The sequence below is a fragment of the Phaenicophaeus curvirostris genome, chromosome 12, assembly GCF_032191515.1.
Source record: "Phaenicophaeus curvirostris isolate KB17595 chromosome 12, BPBGC_Pcur_1.0, whole genome shotgun sequence".
Classification (NCBI taxonomy): Eukaryota; Metazoa; Chordata; class Aves; order Cuculiformes; family Cuculidae; genus Phaenicophaeus; species Phaenicophaeus curvirostris.
This window is the reverse complement of record NC_091403.1, coordinates 16,703,145-16,731,126: the sequence shown is the minus strand read 5'-3', so window position 1 is coordinate 16,731,126 and position 27,982 is coordinate 16,703,145. Positions and strand designations below refer to the sequence as shown.

Sequence of the window (27,982 nt, the reverse complement as noted above, 5' to 3'; positions counted from 1 at the left end):
GCAAAGATCAAATTGTTAAGCTTCACTGCTTCCTTTTTTGAATTAGTGAACTGGAGACAAAAATACCAATACAAAGTCTTTCTTTACTTCTTTGTAAGTAAAGCAAACCCAGTGTTTGAGAGCAGGAGGCTGAGTGTGGGAATGTAAGTACATTGCATCTGTGACTTTATAAAGACATCTCTTTTGCAACAATTGGGAAGAAACTGGGTGGGTGGTGTAGAAGAGGGGGAGCTGTGAAGACCAAATGTTTAGCTGTATTCAACTGTAAACAGAATGATAGTCAGTAAACAGTCTCTCTGAAGAAAGTAATTAATAGGCACATGTGAAGAGATGGAAAAGAAGACGTATCCTGCTTTGGCAGACATCAAAGGGCAAGCTGGACAGTGAGAAATTAAGCATACCCCAAGGAGGCCACACAGCTGAATGTACATTCAGCTAGGAAATGTAATGTCATGTAATGAGCTAGGAAAAGGACGACCTGGGGGTAAGATGGGCAGCGAAAAGGAGTCCTAAAGTAACAAAGGAAGGAAAGGGAGCAGGAGTAGAGAAGCAGGGAGGTCTAAGCAGGTCAGCTCTTTCTGCAGAGGGGTCAAGTTGCAGACAAGTTTTGCAGGATTAGAAAGAGTGATAAGATATCACAGTAGGTAGCCTCAAAATAAGATAAGGAAACAGAGGAGGAGCCACTGAAACAAATGCTTCTTCACTGTGGCTCTCCTGGCTCTTGCCACATCTGAAAGCAGAACCCTGTGGCTGTTGGCCATTTTGACAGGAAAGATGATAAAAATAAATTACATCCTCTGTTTCCAATACAGACTGAGATGTTTCCAAAAGAATGGGGGAAGGGAACTTACTTGCAGGGAGGAAAGGTGCTTACAAGATCCAAAACTCATTGTCTGTTCTCTATAAAGTGGTGTCACGACTGACTTCATAGCATACATACTTGGCTCCAAAAGGGCTTTTGGAACATTCCACCTCTGGGACCAGCTGCATCTGTGAGTGTTCAGCTGAAAGAGAAATCCACATTCAAAATGAAAGAAATGCTCTTTTTTGTCTCTCAAAGAGCACGTATGAAGAACAAATCAGAGAACCTGAGTCCAAGCAGTTTGAGATTCCCAGTGTCCTGGGTGGTCTTTGCTGTTGACTTCTATGAGTGTCATCTGTGGAGAATGTTTTCCTTCAAAACCTGACTAAAACTGGGGTAAGATACATTCTCTGAACCAATTTGACTTACAGTTTGGCGTAAGAAGAACACATGTATGTTAGCAGTGTGGTTTTGGCCTGTTGTGGCAAATCAGGTTTTGTGTACTCAATTTAAATAGTCTAAGGAAAGTCAGGTCTTATTTGAGTTTCTTGGCATAACTGGACATGCATTTTTGCTGGAAAAGCAGCTTTAGCAAGCACAACTAAGCTCTCTCAGATACAGCACTACAAGAGTGGTTTTGGAAGAAGCAAAAGAAACGTATGAGAATGCTAGAACCAGCAGTATCCAAGATGAAACATAGCATGTCCTCCTGCACATACTACCCTCTTGGGTTTGATATGTGCTCTGTAGAAACTGAGTATTGCCATGCCCTCTTTAATACTTTTGGCTGATGCAGGGAGGATGTGTTTTGTACCATTCAGGGACTACGTGGGTCACACAAGGTAGGCAAGTACTTTGCATCCTAGCACTCCACCCTGTGTTTAGGACCAGTCAATTGCCCTGTTAGTTATCTACTACGCTCCCACTGATAAAGCAGCCCAAGTTCTTTATTTAAGCTCCTGGCATGGAATAAGCCATCAGCTCCCCGTGAAATGGAAATCAAAAGTACATCTGTCCTTACAGATCCAGAACAAATATATTATTTATCTTACCTGGCTGATTCCTCCCACACCACTAGTGATTTTCCCAGAGAAAGATTCTACATATGACTACTGGCATTTTTTTAAAGGTTAGACATTCCCAAGTCGTCTACTCAAGGTAAGAGATTTCATGTTTCAGCTTCTTAGAAACATTGGCTGCAGTTACTGCAGAGAATGGAATTACGATTAGTTTTCTATAATCTTTATAGGCATGCCTGAAACAGAGATGTTGATACAGCAAGTCTGAGAGGTCAGTAAGGCAGTGTCCTTTGCTAACAGACAAAACTCCCACTGGCTAGGCTGGTGGAGGTAACATTCAGTCTAAGGCGGAGCAGCTTCAGTTTTAGGGCAGGGGTGCTGCCTCTGTGGTTCTTTGGAATCCTCTTTGCCAGAAAACAACCCTGTATTATCCTCCAGAGATCAGCAAGGTCTGGTCTCCCATCTGTTCATGGATCTGCACCTGTTTTTCATTTTACCAAGAGTGGCCGCATGGCCTAAGATTGTGGGGAAATACAGAGAAGAACATTAATATGTGGCTCAGGCATTGAGGTTAGATTCAGAAGTTCTGAGTCTAAATCTTGACTGTGTGGCATAACGTTGGTTTAATATCTGCCTGCTTTAACCTCACCTGTTACGGAGAGGAAGGAGTGATTATTATTCTGGGGCCTTCTCCTTACCTTTTTTAGGAAGGATTTGGAGAAAATTTACTTTTTCCTCTTTGCTTGTATTTCAGGCAGCACAGAAGTTTTCACAAAATGGATCTCTATAAAGCACTTCTCTGATGATTAGGAACACCAAACATATCTCCCATCTATTTCCTTTTCACTGTGAAGAATAGAAGGGACATTCCTTACAAGAGTTGCTCCTCTTCCGCCTGTTTAAATGACAATACTGCTCAGACATAGCTACAGTAGCATAGAAAAGGTGTACAGCTATTTTGAGTGTTTATCTGCAGCTGGTTCATGTGAATCCAGCTGCAGCTGTGTTGACAGCCCATAGATATCTTGAGGCTAAATAAAGAGGGTAACTGCTGTCAGGTTCCATGAAGTTCTCAGATGGGCCTGGTAATGCCATGCTAACTGGTGACATGCTGACCTTCCTAGTTACTATTGGCTTCTGCAAGAGTCCCTTGAAGTGCTCAGAGAGCCATGCAACTCACTGCTTGTGAACTCCAAACCCAGGTACCACCCATAAAGAATCCCCTCACATTTTTTTCTGTCCTAGCTGGGGATCGAGCTGATTATAACTGTTCTCAGAGTTGTTTTTCACCTTCAGCCTTACTCAGCTTCTCTTGAAAGCTGCTAAGGTTTGTCATTGACTTCAATGGAATTAGTCTTAGGCCTTTATCACAAAGTTTGCCATTTGCTGCAAGTTTGATTTCCATGTAATATATCTGGAAGCTTTCCATTATCGTGCTGCCTTTGAAATGGGAAATTGACAAACTGTTATCTCTGGGAGCTTGTGGGTTCAGGTTTGCTCTGTCAGATCACAAATAAATTTGTGCCAAGCAAGGTTGCTATTGAGTTCTTTATGTTTGATCCTTAAATTAAAATTTATCTGTCTAATTGTTTTGCATTTGAGACTAACACTCTTTATTTTGTCTGAAAATTGCAACAAGGGAAAGGTATTTTGCGTGGCCCATGGATTAGCAATCTTGCATCAGCTTGTTGGTGTCACATTAAATATTTCCATTGAAGCTCCTCTGGTTCACACTCACTCTACAATTTGGAAGACCTGCTTATAGAATCAGTTCTTTCACACCCAGGTATATAATTCACATTGGACTCAGCAAAAGTATCCATGGCAAGATCAGATGTTAAAGTAGCAGGCAATGCCAATATAATGCTAAATATTATAATCTTGAAAGAACTTACTACTATGATTTTTTTTCCTCTATTTCATAACTTGACTTTCTTTATGGCTTATTTTTTAAGTTAATTCTGTTAGATTGGTTTTTCATAGAATGGTACAAATGAATTTGTTAAAAGGTAAAGTAAATCTGGACTCAACGCTATCAGGTGAGAGAGTAACTGAAGTGGGAAAGGACGTTAGGAGGTCATCTTGTGTAAATCCTCACTGACAGCAAGGTGAAGTTTGAAGTTAGTTCCCAGTGTACTAGTAAATACAACCATGACTACCGGAAAAGGTTGAAGGGTACCTCATTCACCTTTTAAAATGAACCACTCATAAAGGACGTGACTTACAGATGGTACAACAGATTATTGCAGTAGGGATGTTGCTATTGTATTTTGATAAGCACCTTCTCACTGTGCATCTTTAACATATATTTTGAAGCAAAACTCTATTAGTCAATCTAAAATCAATATAGACTCCCATGAAAACATTCAAATTACATTGAAGTCTTCTGTCTCATCAATGGCTGAAGAACTAACCTTTTTGTTTAAGCATGTAAGGTGCAACAAGTTGACTTAAAAACTTTTATTCATCTATACACATTTGTATTTGCCTTCTGCTTTGTCAAAATGGATATGAAAAATTAGTCTTCCTGCTTTTGGAATGATCTTAGTAAAATTACATGTTTGACAGAAATATGTTAAGAGATTTCTTTTTTTTGGTCTATAAAATGCTGTTGTAACATTTGCTTTTCTGGTCTTATTCTTTATTTACTACAGGTTTTTTGACATCTGTCCTTGTCTCTTTTCATCAAATATTTATCTGCAGCAGCTGAAAGAGCCTCATTTGTTTTAATTAAAAATAAGACCACCAAGCTGGGATCACTTCCTTAGCTCTTCCATGACTTGCACAGACAGACAGTAGATCTTGTGAGGTTTTCCTGAGGGTGGCCCATTGACAGGCTTCCCCCCCCCCCCATATCCTTTTCTTTTTCACCATGTTTATTTTTGGATAGAGAAATGTAATCAGAGCCACATTCCAGACAAAGAAACTTTTTACAGTTAACACGCATGAGAAAGGAGGAAGATCATGGTGTGTTTCATTTGGTGTTTCACTGTAAGAAACCGTTTTTTAATTTGTGGCTTCTGAATGGAATTATCATTGCCACAGAAACATAGGAATTGTCATAGCACCAGGGCCTCTATTTTAGCATGCTAAGACTGACACTGGCAGCAAGCGCTTAAGGAAAAAAAATGTAGAAATTCAGCTGAAGAATATCCGACTGATTGAAAACATCTTTTGCAATTTTCCTCACTAGCTAATATATATCTCATGTCCTTGCCCCCACCCTCCCCCACAGCTGACTTAAGAAGTGGAAAAAAAAAAAGAACAAAGAAGCAACCTAAAATAACTTCTTTCTGCAAAGTTAGTATTCTAAGGTCACAGTACAAGCTGATGCCTATTGCTCACAAACTGTTCCAGAGGGTGTTTGGGAAATGCTATTTTCAGTTCTACATGTCCTAGACAAATACTGGAGTGCACAGAATGCTCACAAGTTCTAGAGTTGGTGAGATGTCTTCTGGTCTTAGGATCCCAATTAAGTTGCATAGCACTGGTGACCTCTCTTAGCCATCTTGATTACCTTAATTCTTGTTAATGAGACAGATTTTTAAATTAGGCTTTTACTTTTATCTAAGATGGAGGAGACTAATAAGCAAATCTTGTTTTTTTCATACCCATTTTCACCTCATTCTTCTTCTTACATGAAAAGTAAAAACTAAAACAAGCCATCCCTGTGAATCATCAAAGTAAAACAGTTACATCCTCACTTGGCAAAAATTACCTTTAAATATGATCCTATTTCAATCTCCCCAGGCCATAAGTTACAGCAGAGTCATCCAATGCTTAGGCAGGTATTCCTTACAGTTCTGTTAGACAGAAAACACTGGTTAGCTTTAAAGTTACAGGATCTTTCTTTGTAGGTGTAATCAGTTCAAGACTTCACACACTGGTAGCTGGAGCTTTCTGAATTCTGAAAAAAAAACTCCTATCTATCTGACTCAAAGCCCAAAAGTAACTTGTGTGCCTCTTAGTTTATTTTGTAGGCAAAATAGAAAGAAAGGTTGAAGTGATCTTACATATCAAAACCCAACTAATTACAGTATCTACATAAGAAATTAGGTTCAGGTGAGCAAAGATTTTTTTTCCTCATAATACACAAGCAACAAGCACACATACAGCACGTTTCAGAACACTTATATAAAAGTCATTGACTTACCAAGAGGTGAGATTTTATCTCACCATCTTTTCCAATTCATAGTAATATCTCCTGTTCCATGGGACACAATAATGTGGTAGCATAACTTACTCATATAGATTGGTTCCGTATTTGAGATGTGTGTAAAACGCACAAAGAATTCTGAGGGCAAAGTTTTCAAAAGTAGACGAATATAGTAAAAGCATGAATTTAAAAGAAAAGTTGATCCCTAAGTTGGCTTATACTGATACTCATCATTTAAATACCATCTACAGGCAATAATTCACTATATTCAGTTACAATATTGTACTATAATTTTCTAAGATCTTGGTATCGGCATAAAGGAAAATAACCAATTACGTAACTTCGAATCAGACTTTAATCCTTTCCTTACAAGAGACTGAGACCGGAGACAGCACCACTGCTTAATCAATCGAAGGGCATTCAGGGACCCAGATTTTCCTTCCAGTTCTGCCACTGGATTGAGAGCGACCTTCATGAAAGGCTGTTTCTGCACTGTAAAATGTAACTAAATTTTCTTTTTTTCAAGCATTTTAAAGGAGGAATTATTGTAAAATATCCTAGATTTGAGGTCGATTGCTTACAAGAGTACGTGAAATCAGAGTTAAACTAATTTAAGGGAGATTTTATTAACAATAAAGATTACGAGCTTGTCAAAAAGATATTAATTAAAGTCTGGGGACTGCTTGCCAGTGTCATTTTAAAGTAATTGCTAATGGGTTACTCTAAAAAGTGGAGTGCAGCTGCAAGAACATAAGGCTCAAAGGAAACTTGATGTTGTTTATCATTCATTTTTACTTTGTTTAGCAAAGGATTTCTAAATACCAAAGAAACCTGAATCTGCTTCTGGCAAGGATATTTTTGATTACAAAAATATTTCTATCATCTAAATGGTAGGATTCACACACTATAACATTCTACGTTTTTCTCTCTTTCTGTAAATCACTGCGAAAAACCTTTACAACTATATCTTGTATACCTTTTAAGAGGGAAAGAAGCAAAAAAAAAGCCAAGTGGCTTTGTAGAGCTAGTGACACACAAAAATGATTGACATAAAGTTAGCAGTGGTTCTAAATCATGTGTGGATGGTATCGTGTTCTTTCAGGATATTACCTGTAAGAGCAACTCAGAACAGGCCAGAGATTTCTTCTGGTTTCAAAGCTTTCAGTTTATAGTAATACATAAGGCACACAGTGGCCATGAGGGTGGGAAGTGATTCATGTCCACTTCTGTCCCTATTTGCAGGATAGGTGTTCTAGCTTTTTGTTTATGAGTCTTGCTGCAACCTCTCACAGAAATAAGTACTTCAGGAGGATTAGTAGTGAAACAAAGGCCGTACTCTGATCAGGTTTAAATTGGTGCACATGGGGCACGTTCTCTGAAGACAGTATAGCTAAACTGGTGCAAAACATGGGAAAAATAGAACCTGAAGATTGCAATCCCAGCTAGCAGGTTGAGAGGCCATGCTGGCAAAAGGCCTGCCCTACATTAGAGCTCCCCTTATATAGAGACTCCTTGGCTTGTGGCTCTTAGACAAGACTTACACTGCCTTTCCAGTTAAAGCACGCAAAGGCCTTTGGAGAAAAACCTGTATCCCACTGAACATCTGTTAAGCCATTTATTTCCTTATTTTATGCTACCCAATAGTGTAACTATTCTGTATCACCCCCTAGGTTAAACAGAAACACAGATCACCATTTCAAAGGAAGTTGGAGAGTTCTGAGTTCTGTGCTACGTCAGACAGAAATTTTTGAAATACTGGGACTTTAGTGAAAACATTTCTTTTTGACAGAGCTCTGTCACCAAAGAAGGAAGTGACAAATTATTGTCTTTTTATTCTTACAGTTTCAATTTGGAAACAGGAAGCTATCGCTACATATGATTCTGCTAATTTAGGTATGTTAAATCCTGACAAGTATTTCAGACCCAAAAAGCACAGTTCTGACCTTGTAGAAATCGATGACAAAAATACTAGTGGATTTTAAAAGATGCCAAAATTGCACCAAAGTGTTTTTTTTTTTTCACTCCAGAAAATAAGAATATGATTTACATCTTCCCATATTGATCCTTCTGTTAATAGTCATGATCATCATAATGGGACACTTCTGTGGTTTTTGCTTTTCTCTTGGATGCTATCATTTTAGCAGTGCAAACACTAAGTGACATAGGAATATGGTGCTTTTGAAGTGTTTTTTCACAGCTTGGGAGTATGGTTAGCACAGCTGTCTCCATATTGCTTGTGAATAGAATTCCTCTTCTGTTTTCATCACAGAACTTGATGACAGAGTATTAGTAATAACTTTTGAAACTTTAATAGACTAATTAAAAGTCCTCTGTCTAATACTTACAATCACATCTCAGGAAAGAACAACATAGTACTATTACCGTCCCACTTGAAACATCTGGATTCTAAACCTGTATGTTCAGAACCTCTCACAGAAGAATCCAGACATTTCTGCCCAATATTGACATGACCAACTTAGCAGCATTTTTCTTGAGAGAGATCTGAACCAGGGCCTGAAGTTTCCCTCCCTATATGTTAATCTATATATCATTGTGCCACTAATTCTCTGCTCATACATATGTATATATATAGCATATAGACAGTCTCTCCTGTGGTTTTCATAGCTCCATGTGTGGTATGCGACATGTTGGACCAAACAGGGAGAGCAACAGCAGCTGGAGAGATCTTTATCACACAAGCTTATAGGAGTGAAGTACTAACTCTCTCCTGGCAGTAAGCTAAGCTAGAATGACAGAACAACTTTCTGTGTGCCATGTGTGATGGCTCTGCACTTGCTATTGAATCTGCTATTGCACTGAGAAAAAAAGAGGATAGCCTGTGTTACACCATGTTCTTTGGGACTCGGAGCCACTGTTCAGCCAAAGCAGAATGCTCTGACAACACAGTATGTCTTGTACATGTAAGAATGACATAAAAAAGTAGCTGTGCTTACTGATCCTAAGATAATTAAGTGACAAATATACAGTACAATGCGAATGCCATGCAATGTCTGATTGGTATCAGGATTCCTTTAGTAGCATATGGGCAAGGAAGCTTAGTGACTCACAGACAATGCTCAGAGTGACTCTAACACCCACGGCGACATGGAAGTTGGTAATTGATTCCTCTGGAGAGAAGTTAATAAATTCATTAAAATTAAAAAATGTGCTAGAAAAGAAGGGAGATGAGAGAAAACATAGTTAGTATCCTATTGTCCTAGCATGAAAATATCTTTGAATAGTTACTACAGCAACCTATGGGAACTGAGGTCTATAGAAGATACATTGTAACTCTGATTTATGAGACGCCTGACTTTACTAGATGCTCCAAATTAAGATTTCCAGGCAACCCATCTAATCTTTTAATCCAATAATCCTAAAATCCAGCAATTAAAGAATGTTTTGACAAAGCAACCTGAGGCTCATTCCTCTAATTATGCTGCACAGTTTAAGCTCACTGACTTCAAATACATAGGCTTACTCATGTAAAATCTGCATGCAGTGCATCTGAATTTACTAGATTAATAGACACTTCTGCAGAATGCGGGCTATTAACGGCTTCATCCAAACTGAAACTAAATCAAGACACCTTGTTGCCAAAGAAAATTCTGGGGAAGTGTTTGCTTATGCAGTTCTGCTTCCTAGCTGAGAATGAATGCAGTTAGACGTCTAACACCAAGTCATATCCGAGGCCAACAACATTTTTTTAAAAACAGAATTTAATAAGCAGCTTCTAGAAATCCCTCTCATTCTGTCACGTGGGATGGATTTCTCTGTGAGTTCTGACATTTTGCTAGTATCTCCTATCAGAAGGTGCAGAGTCTGATGATTCAGAACGAGACATTAAGTGTTGTTCAAGTACTGAAGCCATGGAAAGACTGGAAACCTCAGTGATATAGGGAATTCATCTTATGTGTTGGTTAATTTAAGATAATAATAAACATGCTCCTGTATGTTCTTCCTGTGCTAGGGCTGTACTTTACGAACAGTCTTTCCTGCTCCATTCCTAGACATTAAGTCATTCCTTCCTTTATTGAGCTGGTTGTCTGAGAGGTATGAAAATAAACAAATATCTGACTAACCTCTGGAAAATTTCTCCATCGTGAAGGACCTAGGACACTTCTCCTTCGGCAGCAGTTCAACACATTGCCACTTGCAGTTTTACCACTATATGTGAGATGTCTACACTGCTGGATGCAATCTATACAGCACAACTTCATGCTGTGTCCACGCTCGACTCACTTTCCAGAAAAAAAAATCCAGTGTCTAAGAGCCATATCAAGTTTTTTTCCCTTGCACCCCACTTCATGTCCTGATCATCGGTGTGCTTTGCTTGTCTAACTGTAACGGTTTGGTGGGTGAATCCTTAGGGCTGCAGGAGGGAACAAACTGAAGAACAAATTAGAAACTTGACTACTAGTTTCTGAAATGGCTGCTAGCTGGTACTAGTAGGTGGCTGCATTTCAGGTACCATACAAAAAAAAGAGTAGAATGAGGAGAAGGTGGGATGAGAGGCAGCTTACCAGGTCTCCAATGACGTCCAGCCTATTGTCCTCCCCTCAGCTGAAGCTGCAGCTTGATGAGGATAGAGACTGGTAGATGACTGGGGAAAAAAGTTAGACAGCAGGCCTGGGGGAACCAAAAGCACTGCTGAACTTCTGGAGAGGAATACAATAATATTCGCACTATTTGATAACATGTGAGCTAAATTTGAAGCATATAGGGTTTGCCCAGAAGCTGGACAAGAAACTAAACGACACGTTGAACAAGTACGTGTCTCCAGTAAAGTACTAGTTTGCTAGAGAAACAAATTACAGTATTTTCTTTGTGAGTTCTGTTGACCTTCAACCTGGTAAGAGGATAAAATGTTTAAAAGCACAGAAATAGAGAAGAGAGTTTTTCACAAGTGGAACCTTTGTAATAGCAAGACTATGTCTGTGTGACAGGAGGGCTTGGCTTGTTTGTTGTTTGTTTTGGGGATTTAGGAGGGTAATGAACAAAGCAATTACAAGAGACAAAGATATGCAGCTTTTGCCAACAATCTAGGGGAATTGAATCCATGGCTGCCTAGAGTTCATTCTTGTAATCCCTTCATTAACCCTTTCCTTCAATAAGCCTTCAATTTTCCACTAGATGCAAACTGCAGTTTGCTTGTGTCCATGTGCACAATTTTCTTTAATTTTTATGTTGGGCAGGAATCCTCCTCTATAGTGTTTAGTTCCTTTTAGATGCATCAGTCTATTATAAAACCACGTCCAGCTTTTCCAATGTTGATAGCATTATTATTAAAAATACAGAGTACAGTGATATTCAAGTGATCCTCTTCCTAATGATCTCCCATAACATCACTAACTTCAAATTTTTGTGTTGGTATTTTACACATGCTTTTCATAATCCCTTATCCAGAAGCCAAGGGGTTAATTGCTTTTTATAGTATATGTATTGTACAGGCTGAGGTAAAAGCCGTGGCTCAGCAAAACCTTGGCTGAACATCCTTACTGGCATCAAACACTCCTTATTCTAAAAGGTTGTTGCTATGCACCTGCTATTTCAATTCATATTAGGTTATTAAAATCAAAACAAAGTGTCAGACTAGAAAGAAAGCAGTGCTATGATCTGCTAGAAGACATCAAAAGTAGACAGATTATGAAGTCTGATAACAGCTACTGGAATAATATCTAAATTTAGACTATTCTTTCTATAGAATATTTTTTTTGTAATATTCTCAGAAGAATGGGACCGAAGCCAATAACACTGTTTATACCAGCAAGATCTGGATCCCTTTTACCTTGCATGCAACATTAATCACTAGCTTTTATGCAGTTGTCCTGTCCACCGTGATTCTCTAAAGAAGAGGTGTGGGAAAAAGTAACTTTCGTGAGGAAAAGCTGAAAAGCATTTCCCTCTTGCAATGAACCCACCCTTGATAACTGTTGAAAATAGGATACTGATGGGCTTTTGGTTTGATCCAACACAGGTGCCCTTAACTTCTTACATATTCACACTTTTCACCTGGAACAAAACCTGTTGTTTCTCTTTTGCTTCTAGTCCCAGCCAGCCAGAACTAGGGAAGCAAATGACTGTGCTGCAGTCTGCTGGGATCAAATCCCTCTATGTGAGGCACTAAAATAGGTAATTTCTGCCCAAATTTTCCCAGTGAGAACTTGCTAGAAGTTGATAGGCTTTGAATCGTCTCTCTGCAAGCAGGAGAATCATGCAATTTCTTAATTACAAAGTGGGGAATACAGTCAGCTAACTGGACATTTTACACATTGTTCAAAAGTAATTCCGAGAAGTGCAGAATGCCTGTATCTTGCAATGCTGCTGACATCCTGCTCTGTGTCCCAGAACACGGAATAGCATATTCAGCTGGAATATACAGCTAGAAAGATGAAAAAGAAAACATTTCTTATCAATAAACATGGACCAAACTGTTTTTCAGAAAACAGGTGACCTGAAACTCAGCTACAGCAAGTGTAAGTCTTGGGGAAAAAAAGCTTGCATTAATTTTCATAATTTGAACAGCATATAAGTAGAGAATTTTAAAGGTTTAAGATGAACAAAGAAGACATTTCAAAACTACAGAGGTATCAACCAAGCCTTGGGATCCAACAGATGCTTAATTGCAATGAAAAAGCAAATAAAATAGAAATGTCACAGTACGTACAGAAGAATACTTGAGGAGTATCTGAAACTGCTTAGTGAAAGAACTGAATAGATCTGATCTTCTGTCCAAGTCTAGAATTTTGTTAGTACACAGATAGTCTAGAATCCAGTGGAAACACATCATAAGTCAGTTGTTTAACATACTCTGTGTTTATATAAACTATGGGTAGACACAGCATTACTGTATCATCACGGTTGAGAAAGCAGCCATTCGGGGGTCAAAAAATACAGCACAGGTCAAACCACAACCATAATTCTCCCCTTTTCTTGCTTATGTATGAAAATACAAGAAGTGATGTTCTATTAACTTATGTCAGGGGGCCTGACCAGCCTCACCTGTGGCCTCTACCCACACTTCTGCCTACTGTCCAAGCCTCTGGGACAGTATTTAAGCTCAGCCCTGGGCATTCAGTCTCTGCCTGAGCTACCTTTCAGGTGTGTTTGTGTTTGGCTGTGGACCCTACTGGTCAGAACATGAGCTGAAGAGACTTTCCAGCTTCATCTAAGCTCTGTCTTTTGCTGTGATCCTGCCTGACGATTCCTGGGTTAACCCTGATCAGCAGGACTGTCTGCCTGCCTTGATGTTGGACCTGCTTTGCCACTGCAAACTTGCCTGCTACTTTGACTTTTGCTCAGCCCTTCCTGCCTTCCCTGCTCTGTTGCTCTGGTTTTGTGGGACAGGACCGTGGCTGGGGAAGCCTCTGCCGTGCTGGCTGCGGTATCATGTTTGGCTTTTTTGCCAGGAGTCAGCCCTTACTGTACTCTAACCACTTATATTTTATGTTACCATTTCTATCTCTACAGACTAAAAGTATTGCTTTCCTAATAAAGTTGTACCTTCCCCAGCAAGACTTGGAGGCTAAGCCTGCATTCAGACTTTGTAGTTACAGGTCACTGATTAAGAAATAAAAATCAACTGTTAAAAAACTACTGTAATAGTGTGACAATATAATACTAATGAATTGTATATTAAAACAAATTCAACCTTAGTTAAAAAGTAATTTCCTCAAACTCTTCAAGATATTTATGAGAGATATTTTGCATGTAACTTCACAAAAGCATTTTTGTTGGCCTCCTAACACTTGGCTATCTCTTTTTTTTAAAATTTGTTTTCAAAAATTTCTAGACTTCAGTTATGAAATCTGAGATTTCTTTAAGCAAAACCAAAATTAATTATTTGAAGGGTTTTTTTATAAACTTATGTCATAAATACAAGATTGCATCACCTCTGCTATTTGTTTTACCAAGAAAACACTGGAGCACTTTCAAACTGACAAAACATTGCACACTTCGGGTCTTAAGTGGTTTTAAAGACAGGAGGTAAAAAAATCTGGCACCTTAGAATTCGGTGGTTCCTGTTGTTTTCAGGGGGACCAACACCCTACCCAACAGCTAAAACAGAGATCAAAACAAACCCTCCCTCCCCCCCAAAAACAGTCGGGAGATGTCTCCAGGCAATAATTACAATGCACAAGACAACCCAACTGACAAAAGCGATACTGCTCAAAGGCATTCTCATAGACAAAATATGTGCTTACTTTGCACAGCCAAGGAAACTTCACATATTTAAGAGCAGTGGGCGTGGAAATCTTAACTTGTTGTACGTTAGTGAAGTATGGTTAGGAAGCAGCAATCAGTGGCTTTGGTATTGGTAGTGTGAAAGCTCAGGCCAGTACCTAAGCGGTCTCTAATCTGTTAAAGTTCATTTGCCAGTTTCAAGAGGAAATTGCAGAGATTTTTTCAGAGTTGGAGAAATTCAAAGTCAGAAGAGACTGAAAAATAAAAGCATCAGAGGGACAAAAAATGGTCTCCTAAGCTTTCATATGTAAGAGAAAACTGAATTTGTGCCTTTAAAGCAGACCGTTCAGATGTTACAAATCCAAAAAAACCCCTCATTGTGGCTAAAAGCCACATTGCATGTACTTATCTTTGAGAGGAAATGGTGTGGGGGGGAGAGATGGGTTCACAAGCAGGAAATGGCTTCCAGGTGTCTCCTTACTCCAGTGCACTATTTGATCGCTACAATACAGTGATGCCAGGTTTAGTAGTCCCAGCTGTCTTGCTTCTTCTTGGGGATTTGGACTCATCATGCATTATCACAGCCCTTGTCCTGGTGACAAAGCATATCCACAGCTCTGGAGCTGTGTTTGTCCTGCTTACAGTCTGCGGATGATTGGAAAAAGTTACAGGTAGGCCTTCTCAGTTGAGTAGAGCATATGGAAGTAAGCAGGGTACATACACACATGCCTACATCTGCATATGCACTCATGCTCATGTGCACAGAACTTTGTACTGCATCTGTGTGTGGAGCTAGGAAACAAAATTGGCTCCTCTGCTTCTCGGTGTGTTGTGGAAGGAAGTAACTGAACGTGGCACTCGCTTTCCATTCCAGCACTCTGTACAGCTGGTGAGGAGCAAGAAAAGATCTGTTCTGTTTATGTTGTTTTTTATTTTTTCATCTCCCTGCTTCCTGCTGCAGAAACACCTCCTTGTTGGGTATTATAGCTCCATCGTGCAAATATGGCTGTATGAAGCCTTGTTACAGCTTGTTAGTTAAAAATACAACAACAAAATTAGTTATTTTATATATTTGACATAGAGAAGAAAGTTAGTTTTAAGGAGGACTGTTTAAACATTCTCTTTTGGCCTCCTTCTCATGCAGAAGTTTGAACTGGTAGCATTAAGCAGATAGAACAGTGCTGCACTCCGTTCTACTATATTATTTACATCAGTATTAGAGCACGTCATGCTGCAGTCAAAGTGTCCTTTTATGTGGCAATGAAGTTACATTACATGTTGGCTAACTTTACTGTTTTCTGGTTAACCAGAATATGCCCTTGTTCAGACTATGTCTATAAGTTGTGGAATAGCAGGTATTACAAGTCTGTATTGTAGAACTTCTAAGCAATTGTTTAATGCGACGTATTATATCACGTTATATTAGACATACCACAAGTCAAGCAACCACCTTCTCTTCTGTCATCGTATTTTCCAACAGTAACAAGCACCCTGATGATACAATGCTCCTACATCACACTATGCTGATACACCACCGCTTTATTCAGTTGACGATTTTGTGAAGCTCTGATATATTTCCACATTGGAATAGGGTCATGCTTCTATTTTTATTGTTCCACTAAAAACTTTTAGTATTGTTACTTTGAATCTTTATTTCTCAGTGTGTGAGAAACCCTAAGAATCTCAAAGCTATCACCCACCAATTCTATTGTCAAACCAGGAAAAATATATGACTTTGTATATCCAAAGTTTTACTACCTACTTTCTGCCTAACTGCTTAGCTTCTTTCCAGCTCTGACTGTTTCAAAATTAAGCATACTGCTCCCGCACCATATGTTCAGACGTGCCAAGGAAGAAGGGAGTTGTTTTTCAATTGGCTCACTATCTTTTAATGAGGCAAGGGACTTGTGACCTCAGTGCATTGTGGCTGATAAATGGTAGGATGTACCCACAGATACTCACAGAAAACCTGCAAACACAAATGAGTTGTGGATAATCTCTAGCCTTTACTATGGAAAGGCAATCTTGTAGGCAAACATTTAAGCAGAAAGCTGATGCTTGATAGTATGTGATTTTAAACTGCCAGTGCACAAGCCTTTCAACATTTATTTCCCTGTTATCTGATCCTCTTTGTTAGTTTCCTGTCTTGCTTTCATCTTAACCAAGTCACAGAAAGGTTTAATTTTATTTTGTTAACAAATATTTAGGTTTTTTTTTTCTTCAAATCTGTTTCAAATTTCTCAAGGATCCTAACAGGTTAAAATGATGTTTGTGCTGTGGAAGGTGAAGTATGCTCTTAAACAAAAAATTATGTAACTTATACAGAATAATATCGCATGCTAGACTGTTTTGCTGGGATCTGATCAGATAAGTAAGCTTTGCCTTCATTAAAGGCTTTAATCTTGATTATATTCAGGGCAGCCTCTAAACAACAACTCTGGAGTTTTCCTCTAAAGGCTATTTCATGCTCTGGTCTGGAATTTTTCAAATAACTAATACTATTTTTTTGAGAAATCTAAATCAATTCCCCTCCCCCCTTAGTTTTCAAAAGTAAGAGTGATGACAGAAAAACTTCCCCTTGATTTTAAACTGGGAATTATAAATACCCAAAAGCTAAATCCTAGTCTGAGATAGGTTGTTTTTATTTATTTTATTTTACTTTATTTTATTTCTCCATGATCTCTTTTCTGGAGATATGTTTGAGCCTTAGATCTTTTGCTTGCATTGCTTCAGAACTGATGAAAGTCTGAGATCTCAATCAAAGGCTTAACAAAACAGTAATCCTCTATTGCCCTAATTCTTCTCAGAAACATCTCTCTCTGACAAGAACAGTCCTTAAGCGTTTACATCTTTTCTGCTTAAAATTACTTTCCTAATTAGAAGGAATTGTTTCCTTCCCAAGTCTTTGTGCCTGAAGAACACTGTATTTATGGGAAAGAATCGCTCTGACTCTTTATCTCCCTGCTCTCAAATGCAGTGATAACACTCTATGTCCCTCAAAAATTCCAGCTTCCTGTTTAAACAAATAGAAGAATTCAGTAACAATCTTCACAATTGGCCCATTTAAATTTGAAGCAAAAATCAGAAGCAGCAGGAATAATCACAAATCACGCAGACCTCATGCTTAATGTAATCACTAACTCTCAAGCAAAACATTACAATTTAAATTAATTCTCTTTCACAGATATATTTACTTCATATACTTCCATACAAATCCTGAGCCAGTCTTTTTGAGACTATATTTAACAGGAATTGGAATCAGACTGTGTGAATGCAGTATAGGTAAAATTAGTTGAGTGTTAAACATTGAACAGGGAATGTAAAACAGATTTCTGTACCGTAGGATTTCATTTTTTTTTCAGCTTGGCATCTGCTCGTGTTTACAGGTGATAGAGGCCCCATTTCAAGAAGGTAGTTACGCAAGAATAGTATTAGTAACTTCAAGTATCTGAGTAATTCTAAGTTGCACATGAGCTCAGATTCCATCCTGACTAGGCTTCAGTCACAATAAATTCATCTGCCAGCAAATTTTATTGTGTTAACTGCTGACATGGACTACGCTCATGGAAGAAGTTCCTGACAAGCTGCAACAAGACTTGGGGAGGTCACAGAGAACCTATTAAAGCAGATGAATTTCATTCCAGCTGAATACAAAACAATTCATACTGAATTAGATGACTCTATTAACTACTGTGGTTTGGAACAGTATTGGAATGAAATTTGTTAGTGCCTTTACAAGGAAGTATGCAATGTGAAGATGTGATGATGGTCATGGCTTGTGTGACTAAGTTAATGTTATACCATCTAGGTATGACTGCACCTGATTTGACGCTCTTCAGATGGGAACAGAAACAGCTGTTCAAAGAGCTAAACGGCTCTTCCTGTGCCTGTGAATAACGCTGCTTAAATCTGAGAGGAGTGGTGGAAGCTGGAGTAAGGATGTCTCTTGCACTTACCAGCAACCTAGCTTAGAGAAGGCCACCTCTGACTCGTGCCAAGGTCTTAAATTCATCTACCCTGGATATGGAAGTCTGGGAATGGACTGTTCTCCATTATTCAAATTCACATCTCAGTAAGGATACTGCGATCAGTAGTCGTGAGTGATTAAAAACAATTTGGAGAGACTTTTGTGTGACAGATCTGTGGAACTTGTGCTACTAAGCTCAGACTGTAAGTAACTAAGATCATGAGGTTATGTAGAGCAATGAATATTTCTACAAATGTTTTTAGTGCTGTCCTATTGAATAAGAAGGCAGCATACTGTAAGAAAGATCAGATAATAGGGTTTTACAAAACATATCTTTCCCTCACCTAGGTAACTAAATGCAACAGGATATTAATTAATCTAATAAGATTAAAATATGACTAAATAAATAATTAAATTAATTACAATATCTTTTTATTGCATTCACTAGACCAAAAAACTTTCTTTTCCAGAAAAATATTAGATTATTAAATATTGGATTATTAGTTGGGACTAAAAAGAAAGTTTCTACATGCTTTGGGCACAGGTCATATTTTTAATTTAAAGAAAGACAAATATTCTAGGAAATAATCTTTTTATTCTGAGGTTACTCTCCTGCTTTTGATAGTCATTTGCTCTTAAGATTACCTCCAAAAATCCTTGAATACATGGATTTACACCGTAGAATTCAAATCTTGGCTTTTTTTATGGCAGATGCTACTTTGATATCAGAAGATGAACACAGAACAGGTTGGTTTTCTTTGCATTGTCGTTGGTCCCAGTTCTACAAGGGAGTTATACTTCTGACTACAGTTTGATATATATCATTAATGATGAACATAAGCGGCTATGCTCTAACAAGACCTTCTTAATGAAGGGTCACCCTAGTAGCTCGTATGGTTTCACAGGTATGAAGTTAAAATGTGAGAGAAAGTAGAGATTCTGAGTCTGCTAGGGGCCAAAAGCTAGAGACTGAGAAAAGGAACTTCTATATCTGGGCAAGCAATAAAATCAGAACAGAGAAATGCTGAACTGACTTGTAAACTAGCAAAAAACTGTGAAACTAATCTGGTCTTTTGAAGAGTCAGCGCAGACCAGGGGAAATGGCAGAGCAGAGAGGCCACGCTGAAAACTCCAGTTGCAAACTGACTGCATCATCCACAGTTGTGGCAATGGGAAAACTGTGCATTGACAACAAATAAGCTGATGGGGCAAAATCAACTCAGCTGCTTCACAGGTCCACATACAAACTTGGAGGAAGCTGAAATGCACAGCAGAGCCAGCTGGCTGTTCCCGAGAGTGGGCCTGCTGCCAGGCAGCTGTGACAGGGGAGCCAGACTCAGTAGCCACTTCTGGATGACCTGGGCTACCCTGGGACTGACTGATATTCTTTACTGGGAAGGAAGAAGTTGAATACTCTTTGTGGAAACAGCCATAGATTTTGTTAATAATTTTTGAGATATCCATAGGGTCAGTGTCCCACAGTCTGTTGTTTGTATTCCAAAATAATCAAGAGAAGAGGACCCTCTCAGGAAGAGCACAAGAAAGGGTTTAATTCATTTTTTCCTCCAGAGGGAAGGTGGAAATGAAACTCTAAGGAAGAGCTTTGAGACGTGGTTTTCTTGCCAAAAAGAATCATAGCTATTGAGACAGATCCTTTTTGCTGCCAGTTTAAAAATTCAGGTTTAGCCTCTGCTGTAATTTTTTAAAAAATATTCTAATGTGATTGTTTATTTTATAAACATTTAATGTGTTCATTAATTCTCCAGCTTCACATATGGAAAAATACATGCCTGGATCTGGTTGGTCATATTTAAGGGTACTTCGCAAAGACAGGCTAACATTCTGGTCACAAAAGAAGACTGTCAGAGCCACTGCATAAGCACAGGTCAGCACATTTGCAAAACGAGGTATTTGTCTTTCTTCAAAGATTAGGGGTATCTCTTCATTGAAGTGTCAGAAGACACGTAAGTGCAAACACTGCCAGCTGCCCCTGCTATTGCAACAAAACTAAACAAACCTTTTCATTGTACTCTGAAAAAGAAATATCACTGATGCCCCTACCACTCCTATGTTTTATTATGGGGTGTTAAAAAACATGCAAGCACAAAATATATATTGGGATGCCATCTCTCCTCACATTCCTGGATTCAGAAAGGAAAAGATGAGTGTTTCCATATATTGTTTTTTCACTCTACTGAAAAGAATGAAAATAACTTTCAGTATCCAGAGTGTCGGCACCTGGGGCCTAAATGAAGGGAAGTAGGTAAATAGTTCCAAGTAATTAATGTAATGGCTCAGAGGGGCCAGAGAAGGAAAGGGGAGTTTCTCCAGTTTAAATGTTTGCATTCATGCTTTGCCTAAAGCAAAACAAGCTATATGTCTTCTGGTTTGCATTTTCCCAATGAAAGCTTCCATTTGTCTTATTGTCATTCCAACATGTGCATCATTTACAGCTTTCACTGCTTTAAGTACACAAGTACTGTATGATGCAGGATTTTTTTTTCTGAGCTTTTAAGATTTGCTAGATCAGTGTGCTAAAACACACTGTAGAGTGTGTTTTAAAGTGAACTATTGAAGGCAGATTCTATTTAGAATGTGTCAGGTAATTTTTGTAAGCGGTTACGGTTTAGAGGCTTTGGCGCTGTGATGCTCTGCTGTGTAGTGGAATCTCCAGCCCAGAACCAAGTACATCACCTGTTTCCACGCCTGGGGGAAAGAGAGTTCACCACAGAAATTACCTAAGTTGACAGATTATACCCAGGTTGGCAATTATTAAAGACTGAAGAAAGGGTGATGGGCCCTGAGTTCCATCTGTTTCTGACATTCTGGTCCTTTCGTGTGAACTGTACAGATGTGAAAATCTCCAAAATACATTTCTGAATTCTCTCCTAGAGTTAAAAATTTATGCCAGCCTTGTCTTACAAAACAGAGGAGGAAAGATATTATCTGTTTTATCTAATAGTTCATTGAACAGGATTAGTGATGAGAGGAAGTCTGTGTCCAAGTCTTGACTCTTACTGAAGATATTAGATTGGCATTTCTAGCTTCCTATTTAAAGTACGTGGGGTGAAACACTTCTGGTTTTCCTGATGGAAGTAAAAATGCTGTCCACCAGAACCAAGTATGACTATGGATCTTAATAACTGGTGTACTCACCAAGGTTTGGGGAGGCCTAAGTTGGTTTGTTCAAATTACTACTTAATACTAAATCCTAAGGAAGGAAAGCCACATGAGACAAACTTCTTGTCTTTGGCCTATCATCGTGTTCCCCTGTTACATGACTCACATCAGAAATATTTTCCAACATCAGACCTCAGGCGGTATCGTTTCTTCCATCAAAGAGACTTGCCTGATGTGTGGGGGCAGGTAATTTTGCCAGCTTTCACAGACAGAATTTCATTTGACTATTCACATGGCAAGCTTGCAGTCACTGTTCTAGGTAACATGAAGTCCCCTTTGTATGATACAGTGTACAAACATGTTAAGGGATATGCCCTAACCTGCAAGTTGAAAGAATGATGAATTTGATGCGGAAACTGGAGATTGGAACAGGCCAAGTTCATTTCATTAGAAGCCAGCAAACATCTGTCAAGCTTGGTCTATGCTTAAAAGGTTTCCTAATGTTAGTGGTCTTGGCAAAGTCTCCCTAGAATAGATACTGCGGAAGTTAGCCAAAAAGGCTCAGAGGGTTTCCCCAGACAAAAGAAGCTGCGCTGACTTGTATGCTCTAAACTGGGCCTGCAGTAGAGCTGTTATGGAAGCGAAGCAAATAGTCACAGCCTTTGTAACACACAAATCTACAACAAATATCTTCTGTAGAGCTAGTCTAATATAGGGTTAATTTTATGTGATGTCTGAATCTCAAATGAGTGACTGTTGGTGAAAATCTTGTTATCTGAATTCATGTCTAAGAGTACCGTCTCAGGATAAGTATACGAATCCAATACAAGAAGCAGAGTAATTGTTGCTAGAAAAGGTTTAGATTTGGAAAACTGCTTCTGCAGCATATGTTTTATCTTCTTCCAGCATAACAACCTATTAAAGAGAAAGTGTAGTTTTGCTGTTGTAAGTGTATGTTATGGTATAGGCTTTTGTTGACACAGTTGTGTCAGTCAAAGATTACACCTCATCGCATTTAGGACTGACAGAGTAGTACTGGCAGAACCCTGTAGCCTAGTCATGGTCTCACAGGAAAGGTCCTGACCTCAGAAACGTTAACTTTCCTTATACTGCTCTGAAAGAAGCATATTGCAGTCTGATTATTAAAATAAAATTCTTATCTTTCTGAGGCACATAGGCTTTATCCTCTCTGGAAAGAGATAACATTCCTGAAGTATACAGAATTAGCTCAATAATTTATTTGCTGTGCTGAGGGGAACACATAATTTTATATCAAAAAAAATAGCTGGACAAAGTTTGATTTAATCTGTGTATCTCTGATTCCCACCCCCCACACCCACCCTGACAATTCAGTCAGAGAAGTAAAAAAGCGTATAGCTTGGGAGTATGGTGGAGCAATCAAACAAACTACAGACAAACCGAAGTAAAATAGAGTTAAAACCTTCCCAACAGAATTCCAGATAGCACAATATGGGAGCATCAACTTCATGTAACTAAAGAATTTTTGTGAATATTCAAATTACTTCTTTGGAACAATCAGCTCTTATACAACTCTGAATGGCCTTGCAACTAAAAATACACTCTATCTAGTATTTATTTCAATTCGTTTTAGATCAATAGTTTTCTCAGAAGATACTACCACTGTTTGGCAGAAATCTACTTGTAAAAATAACCTAAATCCAGAAAAGTATCCAGGGATGTATTTGCATACAAATGTGGAGAGTGACTCTTGCCCATATACAAAATAGAACAGGCTAGCTGTACAGCAACTTTCTTTGCTAAATATAAACATACTAACATTGATAACCTTTAGAGAAAGAGAAACTGTTTGCCACGTTACTACCATCACCAGTATTTTAAGAGCACCCTCTACAGTCACAAAGCACTATCTAACCAGGAAAACCTCCATCTACAGAAAGCTATAAACCGAAGTATCAGTTTAGTTTATCATTATAATCTCAAATCTATATGAATGTATCTCTCTGAGTGCTTTAAGCCCCAGTAAAGAAGAGCAGACGTTGCATTGAAGCATCCTTATTTAAGGACTTAAAATAACTTAAGTATTCTGCAGTGACTCAAAGTAAGGCTGTAAACTTCTCTTAAGACAATGGATGGTTGTGGGATCTGAAATGAAAACCTTGGATAAGACAGTATTTGTTATTTTCAAAAGAAAGCAAGAAATAAAGCATGGTAAAGATCACGATGAATTAGTTTGTGTTAATTTCATGTGTTTGTCTGTTCTTGGTTTTAGTTCTCAGAATACTTCTTGTAAGAGTTGTGCAAAACTTAGCTGATGAGTGGAAATGAAAAAATTAAAAAACCCCTAATTGTCCATGAAATGTTTATTGTATATAGGCACATTCTGTGTCTTGTTTGATTTTGAGTTTTGGTTAGCAGTTCCCATAATGCACAAAATAATTCCTTTCTGGAGCTTCAAAGTGAGTAGAGACATGGTAACATGCCTCCAAGATCTTCATAAACTACATTTTTTTTTTTTTCCAGCAAGCACTCCATTTCATGCAGACTCTTCTACTGGCTCCTTACATGGTGAATCTGATGCTGTAGTAGTAAAATTTATTGTTATTGCAGTTTTAACTTTTTTATAGGTTAAAAGTCTTTCTTCTGTTGCTTATTTATTTTTTTAAAATATATACTGGATATATTTTTTTAGTTAGGAGAGAATTTACTTTATTTTGCTATCTGTTAAGATATTGCAGGTTAAAACAGAATGATTGATGCCTTTGTAAGTCAATCCCTAAATCTTCTTATGTAGGACACTACTGAAACGTTTATCTCTTCTAAAATATTGCTTCACAAAACTCTTTAAATTATATTACCTCACCTGATTAAGAAAAATCACTAGAGATAAAAACAATCTTAAGAATATTAAAGATAATATTTTTTCCCTTGGTCTTTTATTTTCAAGCTACTCACAGAACGGTTAAAATTATTGGAGCCACCAGATGGTGCTATTGCACAACACCAGAACGGTGCACTGGCCAAAACCGAAATTAAGTTAGGAGAAAGGTTTTGGATCAGATTCTGCTCTAGTCTTCCATATCTTTATCCGAAAGAAAGAAAAAAAAAAAGTCAATAATTAAATATCCATGCATGCCTATAAGAAAAAAAAAAAGTTAATGTTTACACGGGATAGTGATGATTTTCTCCATTTCAAAATTGACCTGGATCAAAACCCAAGAATGTATTTAAGATTTCACTTCTTTGCTGAAATAATTTCATTTCAGTAGGAACTAGGAGACTAAATTCTTTCCTGGATATTGGCCTTAGTTCTCATGAAAAACACATGCATTTTTTTCAGTAAGCTAAATATAAGAAGCAATATCTGCAAACCCTCATGTGACTAAAAGATTGATACATTAAAGCAAATAAAACTTTGCCCTGCTACATTTTTAGTCATTTTAAAACATGAAAATATTAATTTTGTACTTATGTGCAGTCTTCCATGGTATACTATATATGTGTTAATTTGCTTGCATACCCTAAACCAAAATAATCTTTGATACACATTGTAAACAAAAGAAAGCTACTTAAATAAATCAAGATTTGAAATTAATATTTCTGAGAGAGAAACTATATTCTGTCTCCAGGACATAATCTTTGGATGCCAACCTTAAAAATTTATACCTTAATTTTACAAATATTTATGTGCTAGGTTAAACTTTAAACACATAAAAAAAATGCTTAAATTTGTTTAACGTTACACATATGCAGGTTATTTCAGGATGAGAGACAGAATTGTTAATATTCTCAGAAAGTCTCTGCATCATCTTGATATTATCTTTGGTTTCAGCATAGTACATTCTGTATGCTTTTGTTGTGATCGAATCTTTTGTCTACTTAAGAGTGTAAAGCATTTCTTGGTATAGATCTGTATCCGCATATACCTAGTACAATGTCCTAATACTGACTGTGCCATTATAAAATAGATAAGAGTAATAGTTCTTGAGAGTGACTTGCATAAGAAGTATAGGAGCTGTTTAATCTACTACATTGCTATTTCAGTGATAAATTAATCAATGTTTATGCTTGCAATGACTGGAACAATGTGCCCTTTAAGCTTTCTTCAAACATTGACAATGCCAACAAATCACCAACTTTACATATTTGTGCACAACAGACGCTCAATCTATGCTACTCACAAAACCCAAGTTTGTTCCTACAGAACCCTAGCAGGCTGGACTTGACCAAGAAGAGCTACACGGACCACAGCAGAGCAGATAATAGCTATTGTGGTTTCTGGAACTTTAATGTAGATGCAACTTGGTAGTGCCTAGGATTTCTGCATGTTCTTAGAAAAAACTTCTTTTGTCATTGCAAGGATTGCTTGAATAAGGCTAGCAGGAGCAAAACTGTGTTATAAAGGTAAAGGAAGAAATGGGGATATAGCCAAAAGTTGTCCAAGGAGAGGAATGGGTGGTCAGAAAGTCTTGTGGTGGCTAGATATTGAACAGTGTCCAAAATCTTCAGCTGAAGTTCAGATTAGTACTAATTATTCACTTAATTACTAGACTATTTATTATTAGTTAAACGAATATTGAAACTATTATGTGTGAGAAAATAGTTGTGTATATTTCACCCTCAACAACTTTTAAAGTCAATGATATTTTCTCTCCACTTCAGCTTTGAATGAGCTGTTTCTCATTCTTGATTTCTATGTAGATAGAAAAGATTAGTAATTGCACAGTCTTATATTCAGTAGGAAGAGTATTTGTAAACTTGAGCTAACTAAAATGAAACTAAATTCTACGGAAGACAAGTTACAGTTTATATCTTCATCTCCCAACTTTTTCCTTACCATCGATTCACTAACATAAAGTAAAAATAAGTATTTCCCCCCATTGAAGAAATCTGAAAACATTCATATCTCGTTCTACAATTTCATCTGTCATTTTATACATTTTATTTACCACATCTTATTCTCCTGCAATGCAGATATGTTGTTGAATAGCTAACTTAATGGCTAAGATTATTCAGGCTTTTTTAGAATGTTGTTACACGTCTCCACATTGCATACCTGGATTGGAGATAGAGGGAACCCAGTGCTCTGGGTTGCATCAGCAGCACTCTACGCATTTAACAGCTGTGTATGGCAGAACAGAGAAATGGGAGAGTAAGAGAATGGGGCTACCCCCAAAAAGGAAAACAGAGAGGGAAAAAGAAAGAAAGAGAAGGGAAGGGAGGGGAGGGCAAGGGAGAGGAAAAAAGCTACTGTAAAAAGACATAGAGAGAAGAAAGATGGACAATGAAGGGCCTCCCTTTCTGGCTAGTTGTCTTTCGAGCTAAAAAACAGAGGTCATGCATTAAGAAGAATCTGGTAAAAAATGTAAAATTAGATTTCTTCAAATAACCCAAATCCATCTCTTAGAGTACTACAGTAAATTAAATATTTCACATAGAACTGTTCCTTGGTGTTGTATGACAGCCAGTGGTCTAATTTTTATCAAAGGGTACTTTTTCACGCTTATATAACTCAAAAGTACTTAAGATAGCATGTTTTGAGAAAACAAGTCACTGAAAGTAACAGCAGAGACTAGAAAGAAGGCCTGTATTTCAAAGATCTTATCTATTCAGTACAGACATCTAGCCTTTTATAATAATTGGAGAAAATCTGCAGTATATGTTGCAAAAGATGAGCCAGAGCAGTCTTTCAAAATAATTATATACTTTGAGAAAGGCTTTTTTCCTTTCTACTGTGATTATTGGATCAGATCCTTTCCTGTAAGGAAATGAAGGGACTACAATGAAGTTTCAAAATTCAGTTCAATGTGTAGTTGAATAGAAAGAGATAGAGGTGCATCTTGCTAGGACTCAAGTGCAGCAGTAATAAATTGAGCTTTCAATACAGTCTGACTCAATGCAAAATGAGAGCTTAATTTAGGGAATGCTATTCAATACCAGAGGTGTGCTGGAGTAGGTAGGAGCTGGAATCAATCTACAGCGCAAGCTGCCCGGGCATTACTGTTTGTTTTTGCTTTAGCTGCATACTCCATTTTATACTGTATTTCACAACTGCCTGATAATACCCTGCCTGGATAGAGAGACATTAATCATAGTGTGGAGCCAGTTTTGTAAACAAGGACCAAAGCCTTCATTTAAAGGAGAGGAAGGGAAAAGTAGGTGGATGAAGGGTGGGAAAGGAAATGGTAGCCTGCACTGAGGTGATAGTCTGAGTATGGCCTAATTCTGTTTGCAGTGCATTTTTAGCTCATTGCTGGGTTTATAAGCATTTCTTCAAAAAATTCTTACCTCACTGGACTACTTTGTATTTTTGCAGTACTCCAGCTGGATTACAGCTCTTAGTGAACAAAGTCTTCATGTTTGTAGCATTATTATACCAAGTACTTCCAAAACTCATGTACAGAATATGCCAAAGATCTGTAAGAAACTGTTTGACAAAATGTTTTATTTAAACTACAGTTTTCATGAAAATTTAAAGGTTCAAATTAAACTTTCCTCAAAGGCCTTTAAAGTGTAGGATGGAGGCAAAATCCAGTCAAAGCTCTCCTTTTGACTCTGGGATGCTCACAGCCAATATAAGTTTTAGCAATTGTGCTGCTCCTACTTTATTCTCTCTCTGTGGTGTTTTGGGGGTGGGGTGAGTTTGTGGGTTTTTTTTGGTTTTGGGTTTGTTTTTTTTTAATACATATAAGAAAAGAAAGAAAAATGGCTTGGCCTAATTATATTATGAACCATTTTTTCTAAAACTCACTACA

At 37.9% G+C, this 27,982-nt stretch overlaps 1 long non-coding RNA gene across 1 annotated transcript; it reads right to left on the bottom strand.

The window, feature by feature from the left end:
- Nucleotides 1-47: 47 nt before the first annotated feature.
- On the bottom strand, nt 48-27,587 carry LOC138725747 (uncharacterized). Its single transcript, XR_011338296.1, has 3 exons — nt 27,516-27,587; nt 5,540-5,624; nt 48-1,004 (listed from the first exon to the last, which is right to left on the bottom strand). It is a non-coding gene; the product is annotated as an uncharacterized lncRNA (long non-coding RNA).
- Nucleotides 27,588-27,982: the final 395 nt, after the last annotated feature.